Here is a 22,550-nt window from a genome sequence, read left to right as displayed (position 1 = left end):
ACCCAGAATGTCCAAAGAAAATTGTGTGGAGTGTTGAGTGATGGCTGGATCCTTAGGGTTGTTTTTTTTTTTTTTTTTTAAGCCTCCCAAGCAAGATTTAGGACTTCCTAGGTGGTGCTAGTAGTAAAGAACTCACCTGCCAATGCAGGAGACATAAGAGATGCGGGTTCCATCCCTGGGTTAGGAAGATCCCCATGGAGGAGGGCATGGCAACCCAATCCAATATTCTTGCCTGGAGAATCCCATGGACAAAGGAGCCTGGCAGGCTACAGTCCATGGGGTCGCAAAGAGTCGGACACACCTGAAGCGACTTAGCATGCACACATGCATGCATCCTGTGTGTTAGGACTATACATAAGCAAGATTTAAACTTTATTCTTTGGTTACTGAAACAGCAGGCAGATTCTCCCGCTGTTTTTACTCAAGTCTGAACTGTGACTACAGCTTTACCAGGAAACCCCCAAGCCTGTCCCTCTCTCACAAGAAGCTGGATTTAACAAACAAGATCCCTGCTCTGGAGTCAGAAAACCACTTCCCTGGCCTTAGGAAAGTTACTCAACTTCTCTGAGCTTTGGTCTTTTCACTTTTTAAGGAGAGAGAATCAATGTATATCGTAGATCATTGTAAATATTAAGTGAGATAATATACGGAAGTGTTATGACAATGACTTGTGATTTAGTAAGCATTCAATGAGTTAATAGGGCTTTCCAGGTGGCTCAGTGGTAAAGAATCTGCCTGCCAATGCAGGAGCTGTGAGTTCAATCCCTGGGTCAGAAAGATCCCTCAGAGATGGAAATGACAACTCACTCCAGAATTCTTGCTGGGAAAATCCCATGAACAGAGGAGCCTAGTGGGCTATAGTCCCTGGGGTCACAAAGAGTTGGATGACTCAGCGATTAAACAACAACAACGGGTTAATATGAATGATTACTTCTTCCACATTCTTTCTGCACCTTCATTTTTTTTCTCTTGTCCTTTGCTTTTGTTTTCCCCTTACCATAGAGACTGATTATAATTATTATTTGTAAATATTTATTGAGCATCAATCAATCACCATTAAACAATAGTTCAAAAGAGTTAATATGCTTGTGAGGGTTTCCTAAGCAATTATCAGAAGCAACGGGCTGGGAGAGACTCTGTACTCGGTCCCTGCCCTGTGGGTACGTGGTCATGCAGCGGTGCAGGCAGCTGGTCTTCCACAGCTTGGGACAACACTGCTGTTCAACTGCTGGTGACAGAGCAGAGACCTGCAGTGCATGACTTCTTAGGAAGCCTGTTCCCATTTGGGAGCAAGAGGCTCCTGGTAAGTGTTTCCTGGGATGGGGGGAGGTGAGAGGGGGCTCATTTCTCTGCCTCCTAGCATCCCTGAGCTCTGAGGAACAAGCTCTGTGAACTCTGAGCCAATGACTCAGGGCTGTTTCCAGGAAGTGGGCATTTCTAGAAAAAGGCTGTGCCCACCAGGGACATCCAGCTCAACTGTAGCTGGACAGGAAGCTGTGGAGGCTGTCTCATGGACCCCTCCCCCTCTTTTGGGGCTCATACCTTTGTCCCACCTGATCTGCTCCCCACCCCTTACCACAGACTTCACGGGACTAGCCCTCCAGACTCTCAGCCTTCAAAGTTCTACTTCATCATTCTGAAATGTTCACAGTTTCCTGAAGGAGCCTTGTCATCTCTCTTTCATTTATCAAAGGCAGATCTCCTTCTCTGCCTTTAATATTCTTCTTGGCCCATCTCCTATTTGTCCTCAAGATCCAGCCCAGGTGCCCCCTCCGGGGATTCTTCCTTCACCCCCATTCTACAGCAGGTGCCCCTCTGTGCACTCCTGGGTTTCCATGCTTGTACCCCCGTGGCCCTCACCAGTAGTGTGCAGCTTCCATGACTGCCTACTCCTCCAGAAGTGTTTTAGGAGTGGAGACCAGGCTTGGTAGTTCAGTCTCTGTTTTCCTAACATGCAGCACAGTGCTGGATGCTGAGAAAGTCCTTAGAGAAAGACAGTAGAACAAACTAGAATCTCCATTACGTTTCTCCCTATTACTCCATCTGCAAGTGAGCTGCTGTCTCTTTCCCCTAAATATCAATAGTTCAATAAATTTACACTGATAAAGTGTATACTTTCACCCATGTCCTTGAGTATTGGAAACAGTAATGCCTATATGGCAATGGAAGTTTTGGAAGACGCCTTGGAGGAAAGGGAGGATGCCTATTTTAAAATTCCGCAGTGACTCTGATCGGTGCCACTACTCTCCTGTGTTCCACTTATAAAGAACTCAGATGCCCTGAACAACGTAGGAAAGTGGTAGAGTATTTTAAATGACTCGAAATGATCTATTACCCTCACATTCTTATCAGATGAAATAAAAGAGATACTGTGGATGAGCAAACAAAGCTATAACCATAATGAAACAGAATATCCTCCAATTGGAGAGAGCCAACTGTTTGTTTGTTTTTTTTTAAATAGTATGCACTTCCAAATGCTTCTTTGTTCTTCCCTGAGATAGTATGTCAGACATCACGTGCTACATTGCTGTAGGCAGCAGTTACAGAAATGAACCCAAAAGAAGAATATTCACTGGCATCAGTGATTGTTTGACTTGACTTCTGAGAAATCCATAGGAAGGTTCTATGGATTTATTGAACATAAATGCTCCCCTGCAAAAAACTAGCAATATTGCATCCTTTAATTGTCTTCAAAATGAACTCTCGTACCTGCCTCTACTTCAGGTGCCCTTGGTACTGAGGGCCATCGTTCTGTGAGTGACAGCGGGCAGAGCTGTGGCATCCCAACTCCAGCCTACTTTCCAGCAATACCACCACCTGGAATTTGTGAAATAAATGCAGAAGAAATGGCTGTAAAATTGAATTTCTGAGGAAAACTTCAGAAGTGAGATTAAAAATGTTCAATGAAAACAGAATGGTTGAAGTTCTTCTTGTGTCCCTGGGTTACCTCCAAGAAAATGCCCTTCAAGAAAAGTCACCATAAAGGGACAAACATGATCACTATCAGCAGAGAAAATTTCCTAAAGTATAAGAAGGGCTTTGACCACAGCTAAGACATAGCGTGATTATTGTTTAAAAAAAAAAAAGTTAAGGGCTTTGTAGTAATGGGCCAAGATCAAACTCTGTTCCTCAGTTTGCAGCTTTTTGGGCAAACTATTTAACTTCATGAAGCCTATCTTTTCTATCTTTAATTTGAATTCCTGACTACCTCATAAAATAATTGCTAATTCATTTGTGGAATTATAAGTGTTTATCTATGGAGCTATTACCAGAAACCAGATGCCACGCTGGGTGACAGAGATTCAGTAATAAGATACAGTGTTTTCCCTCAAGAATGTCATTGTCTAGGAGCAGAGATAGTTGAATAAGTAAAATAATTGCAATACATTGTGATATCTGCCTTTATACCAGTAAGTTCAAGGTAGTATAAAGGAAAAAATGATCAATCCATGTCGGGCAATCAAGGGGAGCTTTGAAAAAGAGATGAAGTTTAAGAACCATCTAATGTTTAACAGAAGAGTGGAGGTAGGAAATAGACGCTGAAGGCAAACCCAAGAGAACGCTCCATGGCATAATGTGAAAAACTTAGAAACTTCAAGAGTTTCAGAAGCATCAAGTGGCTCGGTGTGTTGATACATTTAAGAATCAGGAGAGGGCTGGTAACCATCTAGAGGAGAGGTCTTAGCAAAGAAAGGATGACACCCACGTCTCTGTATCAGGTGACTCACTTGAGGTTGATGTCTTTCTGAGGGACTTCAGAGGAGCAACATTAAGAGGAAGAGATGATAAAGACAAAGAGGCAACTTTGGGACAAGGTGACTGTGAGAGTTCTGCGAATGTTAGATGAAATGTTTTATAAACAGTTTAATGTATTGGTCTGGGGCTCAGAAGAGAGAACTGACTTGAGAATTCAGGTCTGGAACCCGGAGCCTCATATGTAAGACCACATGAGCACTTGGATCTTTCCTTCCACCCAGGTTGGCGTCAAGGGAAAATGAGGACATCTGAGCTGTGGGGTGGTGTCCAGGGGGTGTCGGTGCTTCAGTGTGGAGGCTTGTGGAGAGGAGTGGTATACTTGGGAAACCCTGAAGCCCATCTTTAGAGCAAAACTGCCATCAAGGAAAATCTGCCCAAACCCAAAAGTACTATCCAAACTATTCAAGTTATTCACTTTCATTTCTGTAATATTTTGAATGAACACAGACCACAGTAGTACCTCTTAAAATCCCCGTCTCTTTTCCATTTATGTCTCTCTCTCATCACAAACTCCTCCAACCTTCATACACATCCTGAAAAGCCTTCCCCAACCCCAGTTCCTGCATCTCCTGTTCCTATCTCCCTCCCACTTCCTCCTTATTCTACATCACCAATTCCCCAAAGATGAGTCTGGTAAGGCAGAGGAGGTTTCTCTGGGGGGTGAGGGAGGAGAAGAAATGAAACTTGCAAAGTCAGGATCCTTTTAGAGGACAGAAGGAGGTGAAAGGTTGGAAGGATTCATGCATTAATAATTCTGTTCTTGTTATAGTAGACCTAAAAGCCAGGCTGATCATCTAAATAAGTCATGCATTCAGAGAGGCTTTGCATGAGCACAGAGCACAGGGATCCTATTCCAGGGAGTGGGATGGAAACCAAACAAGAGAAGAAAGTTCTAAGTGGTGGGTGAAAGGTGTTGCCTAGAGAAATTCCCTGGGCTGTAGGGAATTGTTGCAGATAAGTTCTAATTATCCTGCCACTGGGAGGAAGGAGTCATTAAAGGTCCTGGTAAGGCCTGGACATCGCTGGAAGAGTTGGAAGAGTACAAAGTGAGAAGAAAACAAGAGTCAGGATAGAGCCTGGGGAGCAGATGGAAGGAGAAAGTCAATGAAGGGTTCTGGTGAGAATCTCTCAGGAGGTGGAAGAGAACCAGGGCTGTGTGCTGTCCTAAAGATTAGAAAGCATTTTTTTTAAGGAGACAGTGCCAGGTGTCCCATAATCATGGGACATGGGAAAGCAGGGGGTGATCAGCCAGGATGTTGAGGGAGTTTCTGTCTGATGACCTTCAAGTTCTCTGCAAGGGAGTTGGCAAGTTTGATACGGATTGGAAAACATCCATTGGATTTGGCAATTGGGAGGTCACTGGCAACCTTAGCAAAAGCATCTTTAGTAAATTGATGGAGGCAAAAGGCAAACTGCAGTGTGTTCATAGATAGGGAAAGATGAGAAACTGGAGACATGAGGACAGCTGTCTGAGGACAGGAGGTGGAGCAACAGCTAGAGGAGTTTGTCCCCTCCTCCTTCTTTTTCCTCTTCCTCTCTCCTTCCCTCTCTTCCTTCCTGATGGGCAAGCCTTGGACCTCTTTATAGGCTATCGGGTAAGATATTATGGAAAAAGGTCTACAATTCCAGAAAGGAAATGATAGAGAAGGGAAGTGGGTGAGAATAGATGGAGGGATTCACCTGGAACAAGAGAAGAAGAAGGGATACTCCTACTTCTGAGAGTGGGAGAAGGAAGAAAGGAAAGTCAGATATAGGAAGGTTTTAGTGGGAAAGCAGGGGGTGATCAGCCAGGATGTTGAAGGAGTTTCTGTCTTATGACCTTCAAGTTCTCTGCAAGGGAGTTGGCACGGGCACCTGCTGAGAGTAAGGTGAAGAGGCTGGAGCTGGGTAGAGGGACATAGTGAGAGGTTTGAACAGTGAGAATGGGATGCAGACAAGATAACCACAAAGGGCTCAAGTGTGTGGGACCACACGATGGAGATGCCTAGGATCTTTAAGATTTAGAGTCTATTTTTTTTTTCCAGCTGCCCCTGGATGAGGTGCAGAGATGCTATCATGAGATGTATTTAAGGATGCCAGGTGGGTAGTATAGAAAAAACATGCAGTTGTGACTTTCCAATGGAAAAAGTAATGTTTTCACTTGGTGCCATTCATGTCAAAGCCATGAAGGTCTTCTAAAATGGTTGGCTTAAAGTTTGGACAGATCAACTGTAACATCAAGGGGTGCCACTTGGTTTTTGGACCTGGCATTGTGACTGCTCTTATCATGAAAACACGAAAGTGGTAATCAACTCGCTTTTTGCCCTACTCAAGTCATGGGAGACAAAAGAATTCCAGCAGGTCCAATCCTCTTGCCCTTGTGGAAAACCTTCAATATTCTAGGAAACAGTAGGACAGTAACTTTGGGGGAATATGCTCACAGAGTGTCCACACACAAGACCATTTCTTACAATTATTTCATGAAGGCAGAAATACTTTTTTTAGCAAAGAGATCTGAATTCAGCTGAGGTAGGGAAAACATAGCAGAGCCAAGAGCCAGAATCAACCGATGTGTCCTCTTTTGTCTGGCTAAGAAAGTGAGCCAAACTTCCAGCAGACAGGAGTCAGAGCAGGAGAGGGTCATGGTGGTGAATTAGACACACCCCCAGAAGGTATTGAAGGGTCTTAAAAGTAGGGCTGAGGCCATTAAAAAGAGTGAAATAATGCCATTTGGAGCAATATGGGTGGCCCCAGAGAGTGTCATACTGAGAGAAATAAGTCAGACAGAGAAGGAGAAATATCATATGACATTCCTTATATGTGGAATCTAAAAAGAAATGATACAAATGAATTTACAGAACAAAAAGAGACTCAGAGACTTAGAAAATGAACTTACAGTTGCTGGGGGGAAGGGACAGTTAGGGACTTCGGGATGGTCATGTACACACTGCTATATTTAAAATGGATAACCAGCAAAGACCTACTGTATAGCACAGGGAACTCTGCTCAATGTTGTGTGCAGCCTGGATGGGAAGGGAGTTTGGGGGAGAATGGATACGTGTATATGCATGGCTGAGTCCCTTCCCTGTTCACCTGAAACTATTACAACATTGTTAATCAGCTATACTCCAATACAAAATGTTTTTAGTGTTAAAAAATAATAAAAATAAAATTTAAAAAATAAAAGAGTAAGGCTGAGGCTTCCTGGAAGAAGAAAGTCTACTTGTGGACAGCAGTTTTGATCTGTCCCCAAACCCCAGGCTACGCTTCCCTATGGATTTTGGATTCTCCTAGTCAGCTCCCCAAATCATGTAAACCAATTGCAACAAATCTCTTTTCAAAACTGAAGTATAGTTTCAGGTGTACTGCATAATGGCTCAGTATTTTTATAGATTCTACTCCATTAAAATGTTTTACAAGATAATGGCTATAATTCCCTGTGCCAAACAATATATCCTTACTGCTTATCTATTTTATACACTGCAGTTGGTATCTCTTAGCCCCATACCTCTAATTTGTCCCGCCCCCTTCTTTCTCTCCACTGGTAACCACTAGCTTATTCTCTGTGAGTCTATTTTGCGTGTACATTCATTTGCATTATTTTTTAGATTTTACATGTAAGTGATATCATACTGTATTTATCTTTCTCTGACTTATTTTACTAAATGTAATATTCTTTGGGTCAATCCACATTGGTAAAAATGGCAGAAATTCATTCTTTTTTATGGCTGAGTAATATTCCATTGTGTGTGTGTGTGTGCGTGCGCACGCATCTTTATCCATTCATTTGTTCATGGTCATTTGAGTTGCTTCCTTATTTTGGCTACTGAAAATAATGTTGCTCTGAACACTGGGGTACATGTGTCTTTTCAAATGAGTGTTTTCATTTTCTTTGGATATATATACCCAGGAATGGAATTGATGGATCATATGGTAGCTCTAGTTTTAGTTTTTTGAGGAAACTTCACAATGTTTTCCACAGTGGCTGCATCAATCAACATGCCCACCAGCAGTGTACTAGGGTTCCCTTTTCTCCATATGCTCACCAACATTTGTTATGTGTATACTTTTTGATGATAGCCATTCTGACAGGTGTAAGGTGATATCTCATTGTTTTGATTTGCATTTCTCTAATAAACATATTTCTTGATATCTGTCTCCTTCTGGTTTTGTTCCTCAGGAGGAACTCTGGCTGATCCAGTGTCTCCTTCAGATGGGTTGTGAAGATTAAATGAAGTAATGTGTTACTACTATCTAAGAAGGATCTGATACAGTTTCAGGAACAATAAAAAGAGTTTGAAAAATGGTTGCTGTTATGATGACTTGGAAAACACAAAGTTGAATCTAACCAACTCCTAACTTGACTCTTCACCCAATAACTTGGTCTAGAACTGTAGTTACTGGTCTGGCTTCTATTACTAATTCAAGGTAACCTTGAGCAAGCCACAGCCTCTAAGGACTCTGGTTTCCTTTCTGTGAAATGTGGACCGAAAGGTTTTTGTACCAACTGTTTCAGCTTTAATGTTCTTTGGGTTAGGTTGGACTCAATTCATTAGATTTTTATTAGGTTGCTCTACTTCCTCCAGCCACCAGACAAGATCTTTTTCATTGCTGTTACATTTAAGGCTGCTTCTGTACAAATGACCCTCTAATTACTGAGTGGTTTATGGACTGAGAATGCAAACTTAGTTTAATATTAACCTGAGCAAAGCATTTCTGTTATTTTAGCCTGTGATTACCCCAGAATTTAGGCCATAGGGGATGTAAAAAAGCATTCAATTTGGCCCTTGCCATGAAGGAGCATAGAGGGACACCTAAAAATCAGATACATACTGTGAGAGAGAGTATATAGTCAGGTCTGAGCACCACAGGTTTTGAGAGAAAGGGGATGATAAGATCACTCTGATCTGGAATGGTCAGAAAGGTTTAAAGAGGCAGGGATTTAGACAGATGAAATGTCTATGAAAGAGATAAGAAGTTAAATCTCCCTCTCTTGCTGAGTGTCATGTATTCCAAAATTGAATGTGTGAAGTTTGAGGAGCTCTTCTTCATATTGTTGTTTGCCTTTGTTGGTACAGGTGATGGAAAGTTGGTTGCTTCATAACTTTAGGCTTTCTCTCCTACTCTCCCTGGTGTGTCCTGTGCAAGAATAATTGGGCAGTGGGTGCAACACCCTGCACGAATTTATCTGTAGACCCCATGGCAAACCCATCATCCATGTATTCGTTCGGTCATTAAGTTGTGTCCGACTTTTTGTGACCCCATGGACTTCAGCACGCCAGGCTTCCCTGTCCATCACCAACTCCTGGAGCTTGCTCAAACTCATATCCATCAAGTCAGTGATGCCATCCAACCATCTCATCCTCTGTTGCCCTCTTCTCCTCCTGCCCTCAGTCTTTCCCAGCATCAGGGTCTTTTCCAATGAGTCGACTCTTTGCATCAGGTGGGCAAAGTATTTGGGGATCCTCTACAGGAGATTGTTCAATTAAAGTGGGGTCCTTGCTTCTCTTGTCCATTGCATAAATATTTATGGACTGAATCACTAAAATCATTGCTGTCTAGAATAAAGGGACATAAAAGGGAAAGTTTCCCTATATGAAACTTTCAGTGGCATTAAAACTCTAAAAATAGTGATTCTTATATTTTGAAAATTCTTTGATTTTCAGTGTCAGAGCAATCTGGATTCCTGCTTTCCCTCCCTGCAAAATGTTGCTTAGACCCTACTGGCAGGGTTTCTTATCCCAAGAGCCATTGACAGAACTACTGCCAAAAGTTTACTGGAGCTGAACAAGAAAATCAGTGGGTGTGGATAGAAGAAAAGTTATGCTTGAATGACAAGCAAACATCAGAAGAATTAATTTTACAAGCTCACCTTTGAGATCAGATAAAGGCAGCTTGACTTTATTTACTTTTTATCAGCTTAATAAATAGCTCTTAGCAACACTGACAGTCATCTTTAATGGGCAGAAACAAAGAAGCTTCATTAACAGTTAAATTTAAACTATTCACTAATCTTAGTTTACTGCCTCTTTCATGATGATCTTTTGCTAAATGAGTCTTTAAAAAAGTACTTTGATGATGTATGTAAACAAGCCAGAAATTCTCAAGACTGTGGTCTAATGAAAAGAAATAAACAGTGTTTACAAAATAATTCAGATCACTGAATAGAGGCAGTGTTTGGGGTGTAAATACAGATTTCTACAAACAAGAATATTCATATAAGGATGGCTATAGAGACTGGAAGTGGAAAAAACATCCTCTGGATTCAGAAATGTTCCCTAGTCATTTGCAAAGTAATTCTGTCCATAGGTTATGAGGGGCTTCCTAGGTGGCACTCAGGGTAAAGAACCCGCCTGCCAATGCATGAGACATAAGAGATGTAGGTTTGATCCCTGGATTAGAAGATCCCCTGGAGGAGGAAATGGCAACTCAACTCCAGTATTCTTGCCTAGAGAATCCCACAGACAGAGGAGCCTGGCGGGCTACAGTCCATGGGGTCGCAAAGAGTCAGACACAACTGAGCAATTTAGCATGCACGCATAGGTTATGAACATTTATAGACCAACAGATTTTTGCAAATGTTTACTGACCTCTGACTATCTGCAACGAATTGTTCTCAAAACATACTGCATCCAATCAATACAATTAGTCATTACATTTTTACCAAGGGCTGGCCTATGAATCATCCGGGTATTGTAGCGCTCATCAGCTGTTCTCACCTGACTGTATTCCCCCTTCTTCTGTTAACAACATCTGAATTTTCCTTTGGGGAACTATGCTCTCCCATTGGATACTATGTGTTTCTATGGGATTGATCCCACTCTCACAGCTCTAGGGGTTTTCAGGTGATCATGACCTGCTCAGCTGTCCTTTGGCCACAGTGATTGAATTAGATATGAATTGGGTGATACAAGCAGGCTGCTGCTGCTGCTGCTGCTAAGTCGCTTCAGTTGTGTCTGACTCTGTGCGACCCCATAGACGGCAGTCCACTAGACTCCCCCGTCCCTGGGATTCTCCAGGCAAGAACACTGGAGTGGGTTGCCATTTCCTTCTTCAATGCATGATAGTGAAAAGTCAAAGTGAAGTCGCTCATTCGTGTCTGACTCTTAGTGACCCCATGAACTTCAGCCTACCAGGCTCCTCCATCCATGGGATTTTCCAGGCAAGAGTACTGGAGTGGGGTGCCATCACCTTCTCCAACAAGCAGGCTAATAAGACTAAATTCTGGGCTTCTGGAAAACTTGTGCAAGAAGCTTTCTTCCCACAGATTGAAAGCTGTAAGGGTGTTGAGTTGAGACCCTGTCCAGAAAGACACCAACAGAGATGAAGAAGGAGACCAAGTCCTGTTAGTTTTCTTCCACTTGCCCCTAGATCTCTTTCCTTCTCTCCACCAGCTGACTAAATGGACTCCATCCAGCTCTCTTCCCCTCTGGCTTCAAGATGGGAGTGTAGTCAGGAGATCAGAGATTAGGTTATTTCCCAGTCTCTTTATGTAGGATCCTCTCAGGTTGGCTATCTCTACTGAAGGCTATGGCCCTGTCAAGGGATGTGTTCCTACAGCTTAGTGGCTTCACGTTCCAGTATCTGTACTTGCTTCACTCCTGTAGGCCTAGAGATGGTAACGAAGTCCCACTGTTAATTGTTACTTGCTCTGCTACTTCAATATACCTTGTGATTAAATACCCTTTTTTTTTCTTGCTCAATTTCATTTTCAAAGATTCAAATCTTTCCAATTTTTTAAAAAATGTTTTGTACCAAAAAAGGAATCAATACTTTTCATTCCACTCTTGTTAATGTGAGTCAAAGCCTTCGGAACTGTGGTCATTTTGCTATTTTTCTTTAGAGTCTTCAAAACTTTCAGTTTAGTTCAGTTCAGTTGCTCAGTCATGTCCAACTCTTTGTAACTCCATGGACTGCAGCATGCCAGGCTTCCCTGTCCATCACCAACTCCTGGAGCTTACTTAAACTCATGTCCATCGAGTCGGTGATGCCATCCAACCATCTCATCCTCTGTCGTCCCCTTCTCCTCCTGCCTTCAATCTTTCCCAGCATCAGGGTCTTTTCCAGTGAGTCAGTTCTTCCCATCAGGTGGCCAAAGCATTGGAGTTTCAGCATCAGTCCTTCCAATGAATATTCAGGACTGATTTCCTTTAGGATGGACTGGTTGGATTTCCTTGCAGTCCAAGGGACTCTCAAGAGTCTTCTCCAACACCACAGTTCAAAAGCATCAATTCTTCAGTGCTCAGCTTTTTTTTATAGTCCAACTCTCACATCCATACATGACTACTAAAAAAACCATAGCTTTGACTATATGGACATTTGTTGGCAAAGTAATGTCTCTGCTTTTGAATGTGCTGTCTAGGTTGGTCATAGCTTTTCTTCCAAGGAGCAAGCATCTTTTAATTTCATGGCTGCAAGTCACCATCTTCAGTGATTTTGGAGCCCAAGAAAATAGTCTCTCACTGTTTCCATTGTTTCCCCACCTATTTGCCATGAAGTGATGGGACCAGATTCCATGATCTTAATTTTTTGAATGTTGAGTTTTAAGCCAACTTTTTCACTCTCCTCTTTCACTTTCATCAGGAGGTTCTTTAGTTCCTCTTTGCTTTCTACCATAAGGGTGGTGTCATCTGCATATCTAAGGTTATTGATATTTCTTCTGACAATCTTGATTCCAGCTTGTGCTTCATCCACCCCAGCATTTCGCATGATGTACTCTGCATATGTTAAATAAGCAGGGTGACAATATACAGCCTTGACATACTCCTTTGCTGAGTTGGAACCAGTCTGTCGTTCTATGTCCAGTTCTAACTGTTGCTTCTTGACCTGCATACAAATTTCTCAGGGGGCAGGTAAGGTGGCCTGGTATTCCCATGTTTTTAAGAATTTTCCACAGTTTGTTGTGATCCACATAGTCAAAGGCTTTGGCGTAGTCAATAAAGCAGAAGTAGATGTTTTTATGGAATTCCCTTCCTTTTCCCATGATCCAGCGGATGTTGGCAATTTGATCTCTGGTTCCTCTGCCTTTTCTAAATCCAGCTTGAACCTCTGGAATTTCATAGTTCACGTACTGTTGAAGCCTGGCTTGGAGAATTTTGAGCATTACTTTGCTAGTGTGTAAGATGAGTGCAATTGTGTGGTAGTTTGAACATTGTTTGGCATTACCTTTCTTTGGGATTGGAATTCAAATCTTTAGAGTTAAACTTAGTGTAATCTTCTTTTGTTTCTATGGTTCATCTGATAACTTTACTTTCTGTGGGGTCCAGATCACTTTGCTTTCTGTCAGAGATGGGGTGTCAGAATCATTGACAGTGGCAGAGATAGAGAGTCGGGAGTAGAAGGAAGCTGCAGCCCTGTCCAGTGGATAAAACCTGAATGGATGGAGCCATGTATTTCCTGCCAGGATCCTAACCAATCAAAGGATGTTATCTGAGTTCTGGATTCAGAGGTACTTAAAGTTAGTGACACTTCTGACTTCTCAGTTGCTTGAGCCCTTTTTCCTAAAAACTGTTTGAATTGGGTTTTCTGCTGATTACAACAGAGAGTGCTGATACAGTTTGTTAGGTTCTTTTCATTGTATAGACTTATTCAGGACTCTGCAAAAAAGGGGAGGTGGCATTGGTATGGACTGAATTGGGTCTCCTCGCATTTATATGTTGAAGTCCTAACCCCAATACCTCAGAATGTGACTGCATTTGGAGACAGATCTTTAAAGAGGTAAGTAGGTTAAAATGAAGTCATTACATGAGCCCCAATTCAATCTGACTGGTATCATGATAAGAAGAGATTAGAACACAGACATGCACAGAGGGAGAGTTCTGTGGAGATACAGGGAGAAGACAGTCATCTATGAGCCTAGGAGAGGCCAAACTTGCCAACACTTTGCTATGAGACTTCTAGCCTCCAGAATTGAGACAAAATAAATATCTGATGTTTAAGCCACTCAGTCTGTGGTGCTTTCTTATAGCACCCCTAGCAAACTAACACAGGCACCTGTAAACTAGAATGAGGCAAGACGTTTCTAGAGGCCAGTGACTCTCTCCACCTCTCTGAGCCAACATGGTCTCTTAGCTAAGGTATCTGTGTCCCTCTGTAAACTGGTTCCATTTACCTTTATCACTCACTGGCCAATTTTTCCATATTTTCCGCCATCCAGAGGAACCTAAATTAACTGGATTGACTAACTACCATTGGGGGTTTCTCTGGTGGCTCAACAGTAAAGAATCTGCCTGCAATGCAGGAGATGCAGGTTCGATTCCTGGGTGGGGAAGATGCCCTGGAGAAGGGAATGGCAACCCACTCCAGTATTCTTGCCTGGAGAATCCCATGGACAGAGGAAGCTGGTGGGCTGCAGTCCATGGGGTCTCAAAAGAGTCGGACCTGACTTAGCAACTAAACAACAACTACCATTGATACTACTGGGACGAGACCTTTGCGGTGACCCATCTCATGGGTTTCTGGCCAGCAATGGGTAAATTGCTCTTGTATCATATATCCTCATCCGGTTCTGCCAGCAGCTGCCATGTGTAGGGGACAAGTACACGTTGGTTTCCCACATAGAAAGTGGTGGGAAGGTCAGTTTCAGGGAGAAAGAGACGCTGGATATAGCTGGTATTTGACAAGTCTAGAATTTGGTCTCCTGGACTACTGGCATTAACAATTATAGGAAAACATCAATACGAACACATACTGCTTAGATTTGGCTTCAGTTTTTACTGTAATAGCCAATTCCTCATTTTGGTTACTCACAAGACTCACTTTCTTGACTGTCAGCTTTATAAGATATCCCAGAATCGTTATTTAATAACCATGCTGCTTTGCATGAGCTAGTTTGATGTGTTTTTGACTTGAACATAAAAAAAAAAAAAGACTTGATTAAAATAATTTCCAAAGAGAACAGTAATTCTGTTTGGGTAAGAGGGATCTGTTAAAGAGTAAATTTGACTTTTACAGATCCTGACAGCCTATCTACTCTGCAACTATGCCTGGGTCTCTTCACTGCTCTATACAAGAACAGGAAAGGATACTGAAGGACAGCTCCTACCTCCTAGTCTTGCTGCTGGAGAATCATAAGAAGGTATCTCATGAGGAAAAGACCCTGATGCTGAGAAAGATTAAGGCAGGAGGAGAAGGGGATGACAGAGGATGAGATGGTTGGATGGAATCATGGACTCAATGGACATGAGTTTGAGCAAACTCCGGGAGTTAGTGATGGACAGGGAAGGCTGGCGTGCTGCAGTCCATGGGACCCCCAGCAAAGAGCTGGACACGTCCAAGTGACTGAACAGAACTGAACTGACCTCATGAGGCCGTCTACATCCACCTCAGACAGGAACTGTTTTCTTCTAGTTTCTGGGTGCCTGAAGAAAATTTTTCCCCAATTTCCTGAGAGGCTAACTTTTCCCCCTTCTCCACCAGCTTCTCAGCAGCTGTCTTTACTCACTTCCTGACACCACAGGGACAGAATCAAAGGGCCACAGACTTCAGTTTCACAATTTGTGGAGCTGACACCATGTGTCTGGCAGCGTGATCACATTTCTGTCAGTAGTCATTTCCCTCTCTGGGGAGGTCAGAAGTGCTGTATGGGGGCTGGGCGGGGAGTAGGCAAAGCTTTCGGGGCACTCAGGCTCTCAGCACCCCCTTTGCTGCCCAGGAGGCCCACCCAGCAGAAAGGACACCATTCCCTTGTATCCAGGAGCCAAAGTGTGGGAGTCTGAGAGGATGAGAGAAACTTGACCCTTTACCGAAGCCCAATATTCTGGGACCAGCTGGCAGGGGTGGGGGCAGGCACATGTGCAAAGCTATGTTTTATTTACTAGAGACAAAAAGTAAAAACCTTGGGAGACTTATGCTGAGAGAGCCACAAGATGAAATGTCCACCCTAGAAAGATTACTTTGGATTACTATGAATGGAGAGTGGTTTGGAGATGGGCAGGCTAGAGAAAGAGCCAGGCTCAAAGGTTGTTGTAGGAAGCCAGGCTAGAGGTGATGATGACCCCAAAGAACTGCAGTCCATGGGGATGAAGACAGGAAGGCCCTGAGAAAAATGTAGCTATTCCAAGTGTGGCTAGGTCTGCTGTCCAACATCCCAGGAGGAGTGTGTGTGCTGAAGTGCATCAGTGGGGCCAGGATCCTTGGTTTTGGTATGAAGGGATGGGAGATCAAACCAGTCAATCCTGAAGGAAATCAATCCAGAGTATTCATTGGAAGGATTGATACTGAAGCTCCAATACTTTGGACACCTGATGCAAAAAGCTACCTCTTTGGAAAAGACCCTGATGCTGGAAGGCAAAGGAGAAAGGGATGACAGAGGATGAGGTGGTTGAATGGCATCACTGACTCAATGGACATGAGTTTGAGCAAACTCCAGGAGACAGTGGAGGATAGGCAGCCCTGGCATGCTGCAGTCCAAGGGGTTGCAAACAGTTGGACACTACTGAGCGACTGAACTGAACTGATATATACAAAAAATTTTCCTAACTATATTTTTACCCCTCCCTTTCCTGCTCCCTTCCATTTTAGGGATCATCTGAATGATGAATTCTGGAGGCCAGACTTATGTCTGGTGAGGTAAAATGTATTATTGGCATGTAAGGATTTGACTTCTCCTCTCCAATACTTTGGCCACATGGTGCGAAGAGCTGACTCATTGGAAAAGTCCCTGATGCTGGGAAAGATTGAAGACAGGCGGAGAAGGGGGGTGACAGAGGATGAAATGGTTGGATGGCATCATCAACTCAATGGACCTGAGTTTGAGCAAACTCCAGGAGATAGTGAAGGACAGGGAAGTCTGGCGTGCTGCAGTCCACGGGGTTGCAAACACACATAAAACAGAATAATTAAAATAGAATGTTTTCCTTCGGACATGACCGAGCAACTGAACAAAAACAACTCCTCCCTCCATTGATATTAGGTCTGACAGTGTGACTTATTTTGCTCAATAAAATATGAGCAAAGGCTTAAATTCTGCATGTATGGCTTGGTTCGGCCTTTTGCATTTCTGCTCTTTGCCATGTAAAGAGCCCTCTCCTGCCTGGGTCCTAGATAAGGACAGAGAAGCAGATCTGAACAATCTGCAGGCTGAGGGCAACAAAGCCAAAGACCCATGAGCCAGAGGCCTTTGTTTTAGAAATCACGGACCTCTGGGGGATATTTACTACACAGCATTATTGCAGTAAAAACTGACTAACACAGAAATTAGTCCTTAAAAATGTGATGCTACTGAGATAAAAACTGGATATATAGGGGATAAACAAGTAAATAATAACAGATTAAAAAAAAACCCAAACAAACCTAAAATAGGTGTCTTTGGTCTTGGGACTGAACCAGGAAGCAAGAAAGTGTTGGCAACTGGAAAAATGATGACCCATCTTATGAGGCAGTAAATATTTGATTAAACTGTCAACCAAGATAACTTGAAGACAGAAAGTATATCTCATGAATGCATGGTTTTGGGCTGAAGAGATTTCAAGATAGACTGTTACTAGCATGAGTTGGTTGCTTCTTTTGCTAAGTCAGTTTTAAGAAGAAACTGACCTGCCTGCAAGCAAGAATGAGAGAGTGAAGAGTGACTCCATAAATTTCAAAACTTGCAACTTTGAAAACAGAACTGTTTCTCATTTTCCAATAGAACAGGAAAAACTGAGAAATGTTAAAAGTCACAAAGGCTGGTTGAGATGCTAATAAAGACCCAGTCTCATGACAAACATAAAACAAAAACTCACCATGATACTCTCTGTAAAACCTCTGAATGGATTAAGGTGGCCCCCAATAAATTCTTTCATCTGAACAAAAGAGCTCATAGGAAAGAAATAGGGAGTAGGTTTCACAAATTTGATAAACCATCTGTGGTTAATTCTAGGGAGAAGAAGCCTTGAATGTGGATGTGGATGTGGATGTGGCTGCTGTCCATGGAGCTGACTCAAGTCACACACTCACAGAGTTTTAATAGGCTTCAAGAGAGATTTAAGTGCCAAAGCAGACTTGCCTGGATTAAAAGACACTGTGACTTTTTTTTCCCCTTAAATGATACTATGACTTTCTGAGCCATAATAAAATATCTTAGGATAACAATAAAATATCAACATAGATTCATTAATTGTGGAAAATGGACCATACTAATGTAAGATGTTACCACATAGGAGAAACATGGTGTTGAGTAAAAGGGAACTCTCTGTACTAGCTCAGCAACTTTGGTGTAAATCTAAAACTATTCTCAGTTGGGCTTCCCAGATGGTGCCAGTGGTAAAGAATCCGCCTGCCAATGCAGGAGATGAAAGAGATGCAGGTTCAATCCCTGGGTTGGGAATATCCCCTGGAGGAGGGCATGGAAACCCACTCTAGTATTCTTGGCTGGAGAATTTCATGCACATAGGAGCCTGGAGGGCTACAGTCCATGGGGGCTGCAAAGAGTCAAACATGACTGAGAACACATACACTTATATTCTTGGTTAAGATTTGATTTTTTTAAAAAAAGACCTTAGGGTCTTCAACATTCTACAGGCAAATAGTAGGAAGAAGAAGCTGCTCAGCTGCCAGGGAGGATATATACTTCTTCAGATATGACCAAAAAGGATGATGGAAAACTAGTCCCAGAAGGTGGAGCCAATAGTCCTGAAAACAATGGGTAGAAGCATTAATTCCCAGGAAACAGAGCTGGAGCCTGATCCAGGAACAATCCCCACATTCAGGCTGGGAGCTTGGCAACGTATGTCCAGTGAGATTTTAGAATTGCTACATACTGGTGACTGCTTCCTCTTCTGCAATGGGCAATCAATTTTGGTTGTCTGTCTCTGTTCCACTATGATATGTGAAGAATTGATGCTTTTGAACTGTGGTGTTGGAGAAGACTCTTGAGAGTCCCTTGGACTGCAAGGAGATCCAACCAGTCCATTCTAAAGGAGATCAGTCCTGGGTGTTCTTTGGAAGGAATGATGCTAAAGCTGAAACTCCAGTACTTTGGCCACCTCATGCGAAGAGCTGACTCATTGGAAAAGACTCTGATGCTGGGAGGGATTGGGGGCAGGAGGAGAAGGGGGCGTCAGAGGATGAGATGGCTGGATGGCATCACTGACTCGATGGACGTGAGTCTGAGTGAACTCCGGGAGCTGGTGATGGACAGGGAGACCTGGTGTGCTGCAATTCATGGGATCGCAAAGAGTCGGACACGACTGAGCAACTAAACTGAACTGAACTGAACTGACCTGAACCCCAAATAATCTAGGATCATAGTATCCCAGAATGAACACCCAGGGAACATACCTGAACCTGACTCACAGCTCAGAGCATCACTGCCACAGCTGCTCAGCCAACCTGTAGGCAAGATGTAAAAATTTCGTTATTGCAAACTACTGAGAATTTTTTGTACACAGCAAAAGCTGATCAGGGCTTCCCTGGTGGCTCATATGGTTAAAAAACTGCCTGCGATGCAGAAGACCAGGGTTCCATCCCTCGTAAGGAAGGTCCACTGGAGGAGGGAATGGCTACCCACGCCAGTATTCTTGGGGCTTCCCTAGTGGCTCAGATGGTAAAGAATCTGCCTGCAATGCGAGGACCCAGGTTCGATCCCTGGGTCAGGAAGATCCCCTGGAGGAGGGCATGGCAACCCACTTCAGTATTCTTGCCTGGAGAATTCCATGGACAGAGGAGCCTAGCAGGATACAGTCCATGGGGGTCGAAAAGAGTCGGACACGACTGAGTGACTGAGCACAGCATGCAGCAAAGACGAGAGAGTAGGTGGAGGAGAAAGTTGGAATGACCCTCTAGATAATCATCAGCTCTATTTCCAAAATCAGGTTAGAGTATTCCAAATATCACACCCACAACACATACCAGAAATGTTCTCAAATGACTAATGTCCAGAATTTTACATCAAAGTTCTAAGATTAGTGATAATATTAAAACTCAGACAATAATTATAGTCCCAAATAAGGTCCTGTTATTAAAAAATTCCTTGGGAATGAGCTTGAGGTATAGAATGCCAAGGAATATTAGAACCTCTTAAATAATTTTGTTTTTGTTCTATTTTTTACTTTCAAAACCTCTTAAATAATTTTTATGCAAAACACACAAATCTTAATAATCAAGTCTCAACAGCATTTTTCCAATAAGTATCTTGAAGGCAATTATTAAAATAGACATCAGAGACAAAAATTAACTTCTCTATTTATATAAAAAGATTTAAAAAATCACTTGTCCATTTTTTGAGCTATCAACTTGCACCCATTAAGATGAATACAGGAAAAGTTAAGACTCTTATTGCAAAATTATTTGAATAATTGCTAGCAATGCCTAAATTAGTAATAATAATGATATTTATTTTGCTCTGATGTAAACTTTATATATTTAATTTCATGTTAAGCAATATTTGATACAACAAAATACCAACATAAAATAATTCAGACTTATCCATAGAGTTTGTTTTAATGGGAACAGACTTGAGTTCAATGACCACAAACCACTTCAACAGATTTTACTTGTTTATATAAGAGACATTTTAAAACAGACATTTATTTTTCTTTTTTCCTGGCATTAGCCAGGGACAATCTTGCCACAATTCTACTTTATAAAACTACAAGAAAGGAACACTCGATTTGATGTTCATGTGAAATATAATTACCCACTTTTCTTCCTTTACAACACGTACTTCGTAGACAGGATGACAAGGCAAGAGGTACATAATACACTGCCTGTCATTAATAACAAGTGTGCTCTTTTGAAATTATTTTACAATAGCACTTATTGAAAATACCCTTTACTTGCTTTTTGGACTACTATGGATATTATAGAATTTTAACAAGTATTGCCTGTTTCAAATCAAAAATATAAATAGGAATTTATTAAATAAATGAATTGACCAGGTACAGTCATAAACAAGTATTGTAAATTTTAACACATATCGTTTCATTTTTACCCATGACCCTTAAGGTGATTACACAGGCAGGCTCTGGGTCCTATGCCAGGACTGCAGAGAGATACAGCTCCTTCACCTTGCCCTGAAGAAATATTACACGCTCCCCAAAGGTTTTTCCAAAAGGCTGCCTACAAAATAAGTCTTTCTTGAATCTCCCAAGCATATGTGATCTCTTCTTCCTTTAAATCCATACAATATCTGGTTTATCCTTCCATAATAACGATAAAGCTAATAACAGCCCAAATCACACTGACTTATCCTTGGGAACTTCAAATATGCTTCATCCATGCTAAACTTACATTCCCTATCCATCTCATTTCTTCCTTGCAGGCTCCTGCAAAGTAAGTACTGTTATTTCCACTTTATAGATGAGGAAACTGGGCAAAGATTTGAGCTTAGGATTTAACTCCAAAAATAGTGATCTTAACAACTCTGCTGGGAACACTTGGTCTGCATTTGAATTGTATGTGATTTCTGTTTCCCCCCTCAGTTGGGGAGTTCTTTGGGCAGGTACCACATGTGACCATCTCTGTATCACTTTATATATCTTCACAGTGTCTTACACAGTTAAAAAAAATTAAAATTAAAAAAAAAATTCTCTGTATTCTAAAAAGCAGCTATTCTTTCCACATTTGTCTCTTAAATTGGAACATATGCCCAATTGGTGTCCTGATTTACATGGTGATCTCTTTCTTCATTCTTTTCCTAAAAAGCTGTTATTAGCCCTTGGGTGTTTCCTACCAATGTTCTCTTAGGATCAATTAGTAATTAAACTTGGGTAGAAGCTTAACTACTGCAGATGCTTTCGAATTGTGATGCAGAAAGGACTCTTAAGAGACAGCAAAGGACTCTCGGACAGCAAAGAGATCAAACTAGTCAATCCTAAAGGAAATAGACCCTAAATGTTCATTGGAAGGACTGATGCTGAAGCTCCACTACTTTGGACACCTGATGAGATGAGCCAACTCATTGGAAAGGACCCCGATGCTGGGAAAGATTGAAGGCAGGAGGAGAAGGGGACAACAAGAGAATGTGATGGTTGAATGGCATCACCGACTCAATGGACATGAGTTTGAGCAAACTTGGGAAGACAGTGAAGGACAGGGAAGCCTGGTGTGCTGCAGTCCATGGGGTTGCAGAGAGTCGGACATGACTTAGCAACTAAACAATAACAAGAAGTTTAACTACTCAGAGAAAAGACTAGGTCACTGTAGAGGTAAATGTCTTCAGACTTTTAAATCCCATCTGAGTATTAATCAGAGCAGAAATTCAGAGGAGAAACCATCTGAAAGTGAAGGGGAAGGCAAAGAGATAATTAATAACATATTAGAAATAAAACATCATGAGTTCAATGGATTTCAAGGCAACATGCAGATTATACTAAGATCTTATGAGGAAGGGAAACTGCTGAATGCCTACATCTTTGTGATTCCCACACTGAGATAAGACAGAAACACAGACAGTGGCCGACCAGGAGTCCAGCTCCTCCTGACTCTGTACATACTCCATCACCACATGTCCTGGCAATGGCAGAAGAATGAGAAAAATCATGTGAAAACACTATAAACAGTCTTTCAGGCAGGACATGAGTAGCCTGGCTACCAGCTGTAGCTTGAAGGAAGTCCTAGGAGAGTTTGGGAGTGATGGCATGAAGGGAGTTGTTATGTATAAAATGATATCAAGCCTGGGCACTTTTGCATCCTCTCTGTTTTGCTTTGGACATTGGAGTGGTGGCCTGAAAGGTGACTCTGCAGATTATTCTTTCCATTAGCTTGGCTTGGCAAAGGAGGAAAGAGAACTGAAAGTAGCTGTGTTGGGGAAAGGGGTCTGAGTTTAAGAGAGGGTTTGTATTTTTATAAATAGAAGAGACTTAAGAATGTTTTTATGCTGGGAAGAGAGAGTC

The 22,550-nt window shown here is 42.2% G+C and overlaps 1 long non-coding RNA gene across 1 annotated transcript; it reads left to right on the top strand.

Annotated features, from left to right (window-relative positions):
• Positions 1–1,130: 1,130 nt before the first annotated feature.
• On the top strand, positions 1,131–8,028 carry LOC138990757 (uncharacterized). The gene is made up of 3 exons (XR_011466858.1): positions 1,131–1,303; positions 5,781–5,835; positions 7,916–8,028. It is a non-coding gene; the product is annotated as an uncharacterized lncRNA (long non-coding RNA).
• The last annotated feature ends 14,522 nt before the right edge of the window (positions 8,029–22,550 follow it).

This window comes from Bos mutus, chromosome 14, assembly GCF_027580195.1.
Source record: "Bos mutus isolate GX-2022 chromosome 14, NWIPB_WYAK_1.1, whole genome shotgun sequence".
NCBI classification, from domain to species: Eukaryota; Metazoa; Chordata; class Mammalia; order Artiodactyla; family Bovidae; genus Bos; species Bos mutus.
This window is presented reverse-complemented; position numbering and strand designations above follow the sequence as displayed.